Source organism: Gymnogyps californianus, chromosome 3 (genome assembly GCF_018139145.2).
Source record: "Gymnogyps californianus isolate 813 chromosome 3, ASM1813914v2, whole genome shotgun sequence".
Classification (NCBI taxonomy): domain Eukaryota; kingdom Metazoa; phylum Chordata; class Aves; order Accipitriformes; family Cathartidae; genus Gymnogyps; species Gymnogyps californianus.
The window spans coordinates 39,022,245-39,035,206 of record NC_059473.1 but is presented as its reverse complement, the minus strand read 5'-3'; the positions used below and the strand labels follow the sequence as shown (position 1 = coordinate 39,035,206).

The following is a 12,962-nucleotide window of genomic DNA, read 5'->3' as shown; positions in this document are numbered from 1 at the left end:
TTAACCATTTTAAAGTACATCAATGTGTATCGGTGTATAGTTTCTTACTTTTAGACAAGAGCCTCTCGGGTTCTGTCTGGAGATGCAAAATTTTTGAGCGCTGCTTCAAGTCTCGGTTGTGATTCTACGTAGGAAATTTTGTGTAGATGACATTCTTTGCACTGCTGTGACGGTTTCATACATAAACCAGGAATAATAGGTATCTGTCTTAAAGATGCTTGTAAGTGGTTTGAGGTATGTAGGGTGCTAGGATACGACAGTAAAGCGCTGATGGCTAATCTGGCTGTGGCCAAATCTGGAGGTCTGCTTAAAATAGTTTTCTGACTGTGTTCTAGTTTCTGGAAGGAATGTACCTGCAATACGACGGAACAGCTGCGGAAAAGGGAGTGTATGTCATTGGAAGCTGTGGCTTTACTCTATACCAGCCGAGATGGGATACTGTACACAGAGACAAGCTGAAAGGTGACGGTATTTAAGTGTGACCTTATGCTGAAAAAGAAATGCGGATTATGCTCTCATCCCATTTCCTAAGCAGCAGTGCTTATGTGGAAGCTCTCTCAGTCTCTCTTTTTGCCTGCCTTTACCAGCTGACCTGTTTCAACCAAATGCGGTAAGCTAAAACCTTGAAAGTCAATCGTATTCCATCAGACCGGAGAGAATTGGTGATAGGTGGAGGAGGGATTCAAGGTAGTGTTGCTCACTGAGAGAACAGAACCTCAGTTGTCAGCAGCGGGCTGTTGAGCCAGCGCGTGGACGTCCCTACAACGCCTCAGCAAGTCGCCACTGTCTTGTGCAGGGAGAATCTTGTAGGGAAGAGACAGCGGCGACAGGAAGGCTGCGGGAAAGGGATCGGGAATGGTGGGTAAATCAGGTTTCCTAAGTTTTTGTTTTCTACGCAAGCTCTGAGGAGCTGTTGCGTGAGCGTAAGCAGATAGGCAGTGCCATGCGATGCCTTTTTGTTAAGAGCAGCTGGACAGTAGCTGAACGAGGATAAATATATTTGAGAAAGAGGTGAGACGATTTAATTCTATGCAATAGTACTTGATCCTCATCTCAAGTGAGGATACTTTGTTCATCAGGTCTGACTTTCAATTGGAAGGGCTGATAAGAGTATCCAATGGTTTGCTTTTGTGTACTATTAGAACTGCTACGAAGTGGGATTGCTTTGCACTGGAGTGTATCATCAGCTTTCAGTTGAATAAAACTCAATCTGGATCTGATTGGAGGGAGAGAGGCATGGAAATGAGTATCTGGTTGTTCACTGGGGTTTATAATTTGATGCCTGATACTCGTTTTGAATAAAGATGTCTTTTATCTCTTCCTATTTTGACTTTATGGTGTTATCACCTGTCTCTGCAGTTGCTTGCGATGTTGAAATTTGCCCATACAAGTACAGTTGTACAATTCAGAAGGCACTGAGCAAAGCAAACAAAGCAGAATTTGGAGGATTGTATTGTTTTGCTGTTGATCCAACTAAGCATTCTTTGCAAAACACAAGCTGTGCTAAAAATTAAGTGGTTTGGGATAGCTTGTGTGGGTTTGGTTTTTTGCGGGTTTATGGGTTTGTTTTGGTTTGGGTTGTCTTTGTAGTTAAGGTCTACCAAAACCGTAAGTCCGTCTCGTTTTCACAGCCTACGTCATCCTTTCTTTTGAAACTTGAGGAAAACTAAATACGGCTCTTCATAGTCTTTTCCTTTTCCCCCCCCACTGATTATTTACATTATCTCATTAACTAGATAAGACAAATGAAAAGTAATGAGTAAAAGATAATATTAGTGACCCTTACTGAGTACTTTACGTAAAATTTGGTACTTGCTACTAAAAATAGCTGTGGGACTTAATATTAGTTTGTTTTACTTTGAGATAAAGACGTGACTCTGTTTCAACTAATAATGTCAGTGGCCTGCTATTGGAGTCTACCAGAGGGTACTCTGGCTTTGTGAACTCATGACTGTATACGCCAAGGAATGTTTTCTCCTCCCTTCAAGGTACCTTAACTGCTGTCGAAAGTTTCCTGAGGGTGCAATCTGGGCCTGAGGTTAGTTGGTGTACACCTTCTTGGAAACTCGGAGGTATCTGTGATAACATCACCGTAGCCCGTTGGAATAATGTCATTAATTAATTCAGACCAAGGAACAAGCTGGCAGTTCTTTGACGATGAGCCTCAGAACTTGATTCTTTAGGAGCTACTACAAGTATCCCAAGCGAGCACCCTTTTGTAAGGTTCATTTGCGTAGGCTGTCTACCTAAAGTTGTTGTGTTAGGCTGTTTCAAGAAAATACTTAGTTTTTGCAGAGCTGTGGGAAGGATTCGTGCACAAGTCAAGTAGAACAGATACAGAGTGGGTTGCCCGTAATCCTAGTGTTTGGCTGTTTGGGTTTTTTTGGTTGGGGCAGGGGGGGAGGTTGTTTCGATATACTTCAATGCATGTAATCAGAACACATATAGGTACTAATTGTAACAATGTGTAACGTATGTAATAATTCTAAGGTCATTATTAAAATAATGCAGCGATGACCGAAACAGGCCGGTGTTGGTGCCCCACAATCGAACGTACGGCTTCTCCTGTCCTGAGCACCCATCTTGACAGATGGGGCCCAAGTCATAGCCCTGTTCTTGTGAACATCTGGAGGAGTGGAGAAGCCCATGGACGGGAGAGTAATAGCTGTCTGTTAAAGGACAGGGGATAGTAGTTAATGAGAATGTATAAATGTGTATGTTGGGTATAAAGACGGTTTAAGTATGTAGTGTAAGTTGTAGTGTTGGTAAGAAGGGATTTCAGTAATGCGAATTAAATACAATGGGACGGTTGGAAGAGAGAGAGAGAGAGCGGCATTACATTATGGGGAACCCGAGCATGGCGCAAATCGTATGGAACAAGGGGTGGAGATTGCATTGGTTGGCTGAGATGGAGTTAATTTTCCCCACAGCAGCCCTCACGGTGCTGTGCTTTGTCTTGGTAGCTAGAAAGGTGTTGATAACACGGCAGTGTTTGGGCTGCTGCTGAGCAGTGCTCGCACAGCAGCAAGGCTGTCTCTCCAACATTCCTCCCCGCTCACCCAGTAGCTGGGGGTGGGCAAGATCCTGGGAGGGGACACAGCCAGGACAGCTGACCCAAACTGACCAAGGGACCTTCCATACCATATGATGTCTGCTCAGCCATGAAAGCTAAGAGAAAGGAGGAGGGGTGGGGGGCATTCGTTAGTACGACGCTTGTCTTCCGGAGCAACCGCTACGCGTAACTGAAGGCCTGCTTCCGGGAGGTGGCTGGACATCGCCTGCTGAGGGGAAGCAGAGAATAAATCGTTTTGTTTTCCTTTGCTTCCGTGTGCGGCCTTTGCTTTTGCTTTATTGAACTGCCTTTCTCTTGACCCACGAGGGTTTTTTCCATCTTGTTTTTCTCCCTCCTGTCTGCTGAGAGGGAGTGGTAGAGCGGCTTGGTGGGCACCTGGCGTTCAGCCAAGGCCAACCTGCCCATTTCACTGTACTTTAATGCACGTCATCATAATGCACGTATGTAATAATTGTAATAATGTGTAATACAGGTAATAATTCTAAGGTCATTATTAAAATAATACACGAAACCTTTAGATACGGAATTAATTACTGTTCACGGTATGTCACCAGGGTTCTTGTGTACACGATGGGAACCTGGAAGTCAGCTGTTTACGGCCTTGCGGATCAAGAAACCTGAGGAAGCTTCGAAAAAGGATAGGCTGTGCCCTGTTCCAGTAGTTGGTGCAAAACTTAAAAGAAGGTCTAAGAAGCGTAAGATGTGAAACGTGCTGTCTTCTAACAGTTCCAGTATTACGATACAGATTGTTAAGATGCTATTAATCCTAGAAGATGCATTTAGGACTTTAGTATAATATGAACACGTAGATGCTCGTCTAGTAAGCACCTGCAGCTAAGTTCTGTTTTAGCGATGTGTTTGTATTTTACTGAGAAAAGAACATGCCCCAGCATTTACTGGGTCTCCAGTTAACTTGTTCTAAGAGACTTTTTGTGAATGGCAAACTTTTGCGTTTGATTTCAGGAGTGATCAGTAGGACGGGGAAAAGAAATGTGAGGAGAATATTATTTGGTTATGGAATTCACCTGCTATAGTGGCTGGAATTTGAGTTGAGCCAGGGATAAATTTGGAATGGTTTGCTTTCAGTGAAGAGAGAGAATGTCACAAAAATGCTTGAGAAAAAGCAGTAATTGGTAGGGCCGTTATGATCAGTTTCTTTCAGTTTGCGTGAACATTTGAACATTTTTTCTGACTTTTTTTTTCCCCATTTGCAGAGGACTTGTTGTTTACGATCAGGAATTGAAAGAGTACTCTGTTCCATTCATGGGATCTGATGTTTCCGTTGTGAAACGGTCTCAGCGTTATTGCACACAGAGTGCAGGAAACACCTGTGAGTTACGTTATTGGTATAGTATGGCTTTATTACCATTTTCAACGAATCTTTCCGTTATGCGATAACTGTTTCTTCGTGCAGGTCTGTGTAGTAGGGTTTCTGTAGTTAGGTAAATGGTCATGACCTGCGATGTGCTTTTGCTCATGCTGTAAAGAAGGAGGCTTGTTCTGTTGATGACCTTTGGAAGCTGCTTGACCTGATGTGGTCCAGGTTCTTCTGGGTGCACGGGCCTGTTTTGTACTACTTGATACTCTGCCTGATGAGCTTGCGTATTGCTGCTAGCATAATAGTTACGAGTGTCTCTCGTAGGGTTCTCATGCTGTCTGACTTCTGGGTGGGTATTTGTAGGGAATGGAAGCCTTGAGTCTCAGAAATATTGGAAAGGTAGGCTTCATGATTTTGGGAAGGATAAATACATTAAATTCTGTTGCTGTGCAGAGGCTTTTTTTTGTTGTATCAGTAGAACTTCGAAAAGCTTTGAAAGTTACTCTGAGATATAAAAACCTCTCCATCTCCCTCTGCTGCATCACATCAGCATCTTTATTATCCGGCAAAGCATGTGCAGACTGTTGCTCTATAGTATCATAGCTGTATGGAGATTCCTTATGTATGTAGTCACTATATGGTGATGTTTCAGGTGCTTCTTCTGCGGTTTGTGCCTTAACTGCACTAATGTTCAATAAGCTGAAGTTTAAAAATGTCTGTTAATGCATTGTTAATTACCAAACAGACTAACGTCAGACTGAACGAGGTGAAACTGAGGACAGTGAAATGCTGCTTTTCCTTTCAGGTCACCACTGAATGGAAAGCTCGAAACATCCAATGTACTCTCTACTACAGATAAAAGTTTATGCGTTTAAGGGACAGAGAACAGAGTATTCAGTGTATGCAATCACACGCTCCATTCCGATATTTCTATTCATGACTAAGGGTTTGCCACCACCCATGAACAAAGTGAGGGGTTTTACAAGACAAGCTGTAGACACAACCGGCAGTAATCACCACATTGCAGTGCTTTCTGGACTGACTACAAATCCACCGACTCCGCATCTAACAGGGTAAAATACAATTACGTCCCCAAAGTTTAAAGTTTCTTACAGGAAGTTGACAGTCTACTCTATATGGTCCTTAGAGCACATCTACAATGAATCCAAATAACTCATCAGCCCCAGGGGAAGTAAGAACAACGGGGAGAAACCTGGGAGAACTGGAGAATCTCTACTTCTAGTTTCAGTCCCTGTGAACAACCTTTTAAAATTTGTATTTTACAAAGTTTAGACGTCAGAAAACGTGTTTTAACCAAAAAAAAAAAAAAAAAAGAAGAATTTTAAGTAGCTGGAAATATCCGTTTCAACTTGTATGCACTACTAAAATATTTTAGTGTTCACTATGCTGTAGCATGGAACAAGTAAATTAATCTGGCCACACTGGCATTATTAGTAAGAATTCATAGAGGAGAGAGCCTCTGTTACAACTGAGCAGCTCTTTATAACAGGCAATAAAAAGGTCTAACAAAGACAGATGATGACAAATGTTAGTGCACGTACGGAAAGCCCATACATGTAGATACCAGCACATGCCCTGTTCTGCCCTGATTTGGTACGTTACTTTGGCAACTGCATGGGAGCTGAATCAGGAATCCAACTGACAGAACAAAAAGGAGGAGCAGAAGGGGGCAACTGTCAGAGGACTGTCGTGGTTTAACCCCAGTCAGCAACTCAGCACCACGCAGCCGCTTCCCCCTCCCCCTCCCAGTGGGGTGAGGAGGAGGAAAGCAAAGGAAAAAAAAAAAGTAAAACTCGTGGGTTGAGATAAGAACAGTTTAATAACTAAAGTAAATATAATACTAACAATAGTAATAATGAAATATAATAATAATAGTAATGAAAAGGAATGCAACAAAAGAAGGGGGGGGGGGAAGGAAAAAAAACCAGTGATGCACAATGCAATTGCTCACCACCCGCTGACCGATGCTCAGTTAGTTCCCGAACCGCGATCCGCGCCTTCCGGGCAGCTCCCCCTGTTTATATACTGGGCATGACGTTCCATGGTATGGAATACCCCTTTGGCTAGTTCAAGTCAGCTGCCCCGGCTCTGCTCCTCCCAGCTCCTTGCACACCTGCTTGCTGGCAGAGCATGGGAAACTGAAAAGTCCTTGGCTTAAGATAAGCGCTACTTAGCAACAACTAAAACATCAGAGTGTTATCAACACTATTCTCACACTAAATCCAAAACACAGCACTGTACCAGCTACTAAAAAGAAAGTTAACTCTGTCCCAGCCGAAACCAGGACAATATCCACCCCTTATTCTATACCATTTACGTTATGCCCAGATCCCACACTTTCCAATACATTTCCAATTAATCACCATCACCTTTCCTGTCTTTTAATATATACGTATAGATATCATTCCCGCAATCTATGGGCCATCTCTATCAAATGTGTGTTGAGTTCATTCAGTCCATGACTTTGAGCTCCATCTATCGTAACAGTCTGTCTGGGCAGGAGGATGATGCAAAGTCCGCTCAGTCGGTAGAACAGGATTGGGCTTCGGTGTGATGCGGCAGGCAGGTGATGTTGGGCGCAGCAGGAGGATGGTGTGTGGTGTCGGATTGTTGCATGCTGAAGTCAGTCCTGGTTCCATCACTACTGCACTTCACTCAGTTTTGTCAAAGTTCATTCTTCATTAATCTAAGTAATTCTTACTATAATACCATTAATATAGCACATAATAATTATAATAATGATGACATACAGTGACAGGATTATATAGCAATCAATAGCATACAATTTAATCTATTGGCTGTTCTCACCTAAAATCAAATCCCCTTGAGGCACACATCGGACTTCCCCATCCTTCCGCATCACCCACCAAGTGCACCCAGGCCCTTGAGCAAAAGCAATCCCACGAATGGGTTTGCCTTTGCCTGAGGCAGGAGTAACCCAAACTGTTTTTCCTAGCATATTTTTATGTGCACTACAGGGACTTTATCCCCTTCTACAGTACGTAAAAGTTCTGATTGGGCAGGGCCAGCTCGATTGGCAGATCCTCTAGTGTTGACTAACCAGGTGGCCTTTGCTAGATGTGTATCCCAATGTTTGAAAGTTCCACCACCCATTGCTCTCAATGTAGTCTTTAACAGTCCATTGTATCGCTCAATTTTCCCAGAGGCTGGTGCATGATAGGGGATGTGATACACCCACTCAATGCCGTGCTCTTTGGCCCAGGTGTCTATGAGACTGTTTCGGAAATGAGTCCCGTTGTCTGACTCAATTCTTTCTGGGGTACCGTGTCGCCATAAGATTTGCTTCTCGAGGCCCAGGATAGTGTTCCGGGCGGTGGCATGGGGCACGGGATATGTTTCCAGCCAGCCAGTTGTTGCTTCCACCATCGTAAGCACATAACGCTTGCCTTGACGGGTTTGTGGAGTGTGATATAGTCAATCTGCCAGGCCTCTCCATATTTGTATTTCAGCCATCGTCCTCCATACCAAAGAGGCTTTAACCGCTTGGCTTGCTTAATTGCAGCGCATGTTTCACATTCATGGATGACCTGTGCAATAGTGTCCATGGTCAGGTCCATCCCTCGATCGCGAGCCCATCTATATGTTGCATCTCTTCCCTGATGGCCTGAGGTGTCGTGGGCCCACCGAGCCATAAATAATTCACCCTTATGCTGCCAATCCAGATCTACCTGAGCTATTTCAATCCTAGCAGCCTTGTCTACCTGTTGATTGTTTTGATGTTCCTCAGTGGCCCGGCTCTTAGGTACATGAGCATCTACGTGACGTACTTTCACAACCAGATTCTCTAGCCGGGCAGCAATATCTTGCCACAATGCAGCAGCCCAGATGGGTTTACCTCTGCGTTGCCAATTACTCCGCTTCCATTGCTGCAACCACCCCCACAGAGCATTTGCCACCATCCATGAGTCAGTATAGAGATAAAGTATTGGCCATTTTTCTCGTTCAGCAATGTCTAAAGCCAGCTGGATGGCTTTCACCTCTGCAAACTGACTCGGTTCACCTTCTCCTTCTGCAGTTTCTGCAACTTGTCGTATAGGACTCCATACAGCCGCCTTCCACCTCCGATGCTTTCCTACAATGCGACAGGACCCATCAGTGAACAGGGCATATTGCCTCTCATTTTCTGGCAGTTTATTATACAGTGGGGCCTCTTCAGCACGCGTTACCTCCTCCTCTGGTGATATTCCAAAATCTTTGCCTTCTGGCCAGTCTGTGATCGCTTCCAGAATTCCTGGGCGACTGGGGTTTCCTACTCGACTTCGTTGTGTGATCAGTGCAATCCACTTACTCCACGTAGCATCAGTTGCATGATGTGTACAAGGGACCTTCCCTTTGAACATCCAGCCTAGCACTGGCAGTCGGGGTGCTAATAGGAGCTGTGTTTCAGTACCAACCACTTCTGAAGCAGCTCGAACTCCTTCATATGCTGCTAATATCTCCTTTTCAGTTGGAGTATAGCGGGCCTCAGATCCTCGATATCCCCGACTCCAAAACCCTAGAGGTCGACCTCGGGTCTCCCCAGGTGCTTTCTGCCAGAGACTCCAGGTAGGGCCATTCTCCCCGGCTGCGGTGTAGAGCACATTTTTAACATCTGGTCCTGCCCGGACCGGCCCAAGGGCTACTGCATGAACTGTCTCCCGTTTAATCTGTTCAAAGGCTTGTTGTTGTTCAGGGCCCCATTTAAAATCGTTCTTCTTCCGGGTCACTTGATAGAGAGGGCTTACAATCATACTATAATTTGGAATATGCATTCTCCAAAAACCTACAACACCTAAGAAAGCTTGCGTTTCCTGTTTACTAGTTGGTGGAGACATAGCTGCTATTTTGTTGATCACATCCATTGGGATGTGACGACGTCCATCTTGCCATTTTATTCCTAAAAATTGAATCTCCTGTGCAGGTCCCTTCACCTTACTCTGTTTTATGGCAAAACCGGCTTTCAGAAGAATTTGAATTATTTTCTCCCCTTTCTCAAAAAACTTCTTCTGCTGTGTTGCCCCATACAATGATGTCATCAATGTACTGCAGGTGTTCTGGAGCTCCACCTTTTTCCAGTGCATTTTGGATTAGTCCATGGCAAATGGTGGGCTGTGTTTCCACCCCTGGGGCAGTCGATTCCAGGTGTACTGGACGCCCCTCCAAGTGAAAGCAAACTGTGGCCGGCACTCTGCTGCCAAAGGGATTGAGAAAAATGCATTGGCAATATCAATTGTGGCGTACCACTTGGCTGCTTTTGACTCCAGTTCATATTGAAGTTCTAGCATGTCTGGCACAGCAGCACTCAGCGGTGGTGTGACTTCATTCAGGCCACGATAGTCCACTGTTAGTCTCCATTCTCCATTAGACTTTCGCACTGGCCAAATGGGGCTGTTAAAGGGTGAGCGAGTCCTGCTGATCACTCCTTGGCTCTCCAGTTGACGAATCAGCGTATGGATGGGAATCAGGGAGTCTCGGTTGGTGCGATATTGCCGCCGGTGGACCCTTGTGGTAGCAATCGGCACCTGTTGTTCTTCGACCCTCAGCAACCCCACAACCGAAGGGTCCTCAGAGAGTCCGGGCAAGGTGGACAACTGTTCAATTCCCTCTGTCTCCAAGGCAGCTATACCAAAGGCCCACCGGTACCCTTTCGGGTCCTTGAAATACCCCCTCCTGAGATAGTCTATGCCAAGAATGCATGGAGCCTCCGGACCAGTCACAATGGGGTGTTTTTGCCACTCATTCCCAGTTAGGCTTATTTCAGCCTCCAATACAGTTAACTGTTGAGATCCCCTGTCACCCCAGAAATACAAATAGCTTCTACCCCTTTATAGCTTGATGGCATTAAAGTACACTGTGCACCGGTGTCTACTAGAGCTTTATACTCCTGTGGATCTGATGTGCCAGGCCATCGAATCCACACAGTCCAGTAAACCCGGTTGTCCCTCTCCTCCGCCTGGCTGGAGGCAGGGCCCCTCTAGTCCTGGTCATAGGATTCTCCACTCACTTGTAAAAATGGATTAGAATTCCTTTTCATAGAATCAGGAGTAAGATCAGCCCTTCCACTTTGTCGGCCACACCGCTCGCAGTGCTCACTGGAGGCTGAAGCAACCATTTTCCTGGAAAAACCCTCATTTGTAGTTGTTTTTCCTCGCAATTCCCGTACCCGTGCATCTAGGACTGAGGTAGGTTTTCCATCCCACTTTCTCATATCCTCTCCGTGGTCAAGCAGGTAAAACCACAGGGTACCCCGTGGTATATACCTTCTCTCTCTTCTCTCTTGCCCAGAAGAATACCTTCTCCTAATAGCTGAGGTATTGGTCCGTACAGGTGGGCGGCCAAACTTATCCTCAAATCGCTGGAACTCTTGGGACCATTTCTCGGCTAGCGTGTCTGGCAGTTTCTCCACAGCCGCGACGAGGAGGAAGAGAGACTTTCTTCGTATTGCCGAAGTCGGCGAGCCAATTCATCTACTGTTGGTCCCTCCTCATCTTTCCAGTCCACTACTGCCAATGCACTGGCATACGATGATGGTGTACTTCGTACAAACTTCCGCCACATGGGTCGTGCACATTGGACTTCATCTGGATCTGTGGGTAACTGCCCATCGTCTGGGTCATAATAAACCATCTCCCGCACGGCTAATTCCCTCAGGTACTGGATACCTTTCTCCATGGTGGTCCACTTGCCTGGCTGACATACAACATCTTCCTTGAAGGGATACCTTTCCCTCACGCCCGATAGAAGTCGCCTCCAGAGGCTGAGGGCTTGTGGCTTTTTCCCAATCGCCTTGTCAATGCCCCCTTCCCTAGAAAGGGATCCCAATTGCTTGGCTTCCTTACCCTCTAATTCCAAGCTACTTGCCCCATTATCCCAGCATCGAAGCAGCCAGGTGATAATGTGCTCACCTGGATGACGGCTGAAGTCTTTTCGCATATCTCGCAGCTCACTCGGGGATAGTGACCGGGTGATTATCTCCGGTTCTGCCTCTTCCTCCTGTTCTCGTGATGGCCCTGCTTCACCTTCATCCTTCGCTAAGCGAGCTGATTTTTTGTATATTTCCTCTTCTGTATAGGGGCGATTGATATTGGCACCGGTTGATCCTCTAGTTCAGCTGCATCATCCATCGCCAAGGTTTGAGTTGCCACAGTGCCTGTTGCTGGGGTTTGAATAGCCACAGTGCTTGTCATAGGGATTAGAGTAGCTGCAGTAGCTGTCGCCAGAGTTTGAGTAGCCACAGTGCCTGTTGCTGGGGTTTGAGTAGCCACAGCGCTTGTCATAGGGATTAGAGTAGCTGCAGTAGCTGTCGCCAGAGTTTGAGTAGCCGTAGTGCCTGTCACCAGAGTTGGAGTAGCTGCAGTCATGGGAGCTGATCTCTGGGTGGTATTTTTAAATAGTTGTTTAACCCTAGGCAAGATCTGAATCACATTCAGGAACAGGCTGATTCCTAGCAGTACGACCATACTAAGTTCAACATCCCAAGGATATTCAAAATTTACAAACTCCTTCAATGCTATTGCAATTAACCTGGCAAAGAAAAGGAAGATGTGGGAAGATGTCTCCCCAATAGGTTGGCTCCCCGAGGAGAAAAGGTAGAAAGTGCAGTTATTAATATTCTCTAGGAGATAGCACCCGAAGTACGGAGATCTCTCCTCCACAGATTGGTTCCCAGAGGAGAAAAGGTAAAAGGTACAATTATTAATAGTCTCCCATAGGCAGCTCCCGAAGTACAGAGGTGACAACAATGCCGAGTACAAACACCCGATTAGTTTCACGGCTTGCACTTCTATCATATCATAAACCAGTGTTACAAGCAACAACAACGTGATAACTCTAGCCGGTTCCCGCAGATGATAAACAGCACAACAGGGAGCATATACTGCAAGTAGGGCATTACATAACGCAATTTCAAGAACCACAACACCAACTTTGAGAGCAAACGAACCCACATTGTAACCAGTAACTATCAAACCAATACAATGAATACTTATAACAAGTTTGTTTTAACACACTCTGATCAGATCTGTCGTTATCTCAACCCTTCGTGCCCCACGTTGGGCGCCAAAAAGGCTGTCGTGGTTTAACCCCAGTCAGCAACTCAGCACCACGCAGCCGCTTCCCCCTCCCCCTCCCAGTGGGGTGAGGAGGAGGAAAGCAAAGGAAAAAAAAAAAGTAAAACTCGTGGGTTGAGATAAGAACAGTTTAATAACTAAAGTAAAATATAATACTAACAATAGTAATAATGAAATATAATAATAATAGTAATGAAAAGGAATGCAACAAAAGAAGGGGGGGGGAAGGAAAAAAAACCAGTGATGCACAATGCAATTGCTCACCACCCGCTGACCGATGCTCAGTTAGTTCCCGAACCGCGATCCGCGCCTTCCGGGCAGCTCCCCCTGTTTATATACTGGGCATGACGTTCCATGGTATGGAATACCCCTTTGGCTAGTTCAAGTCAGCTGCCCCGGCTCTGCTCCCTCCCAGCTCCTTGCACACCTGCTTGCTGGCAGAGCATGGGAAACTGAAAAGTCCTTGGCTTAAGATAAGCGC

The 12,962-nt window shown here is 45.5% G+C and overlaps 1 pseudogene; it reads left to right on the top strand.

The window, feature by feature from the left end:
• The window catches only part of LOC127014089 (saccharopine dehydrogenase-like oxidoreductase), a 10,375-nt pseudogene extending 5,168 nt beyond the window's left edge, over positions 1-5,207 (top strand).
• Positions 5,208-12,962: the final 7,755 nt, after the last annotated feature.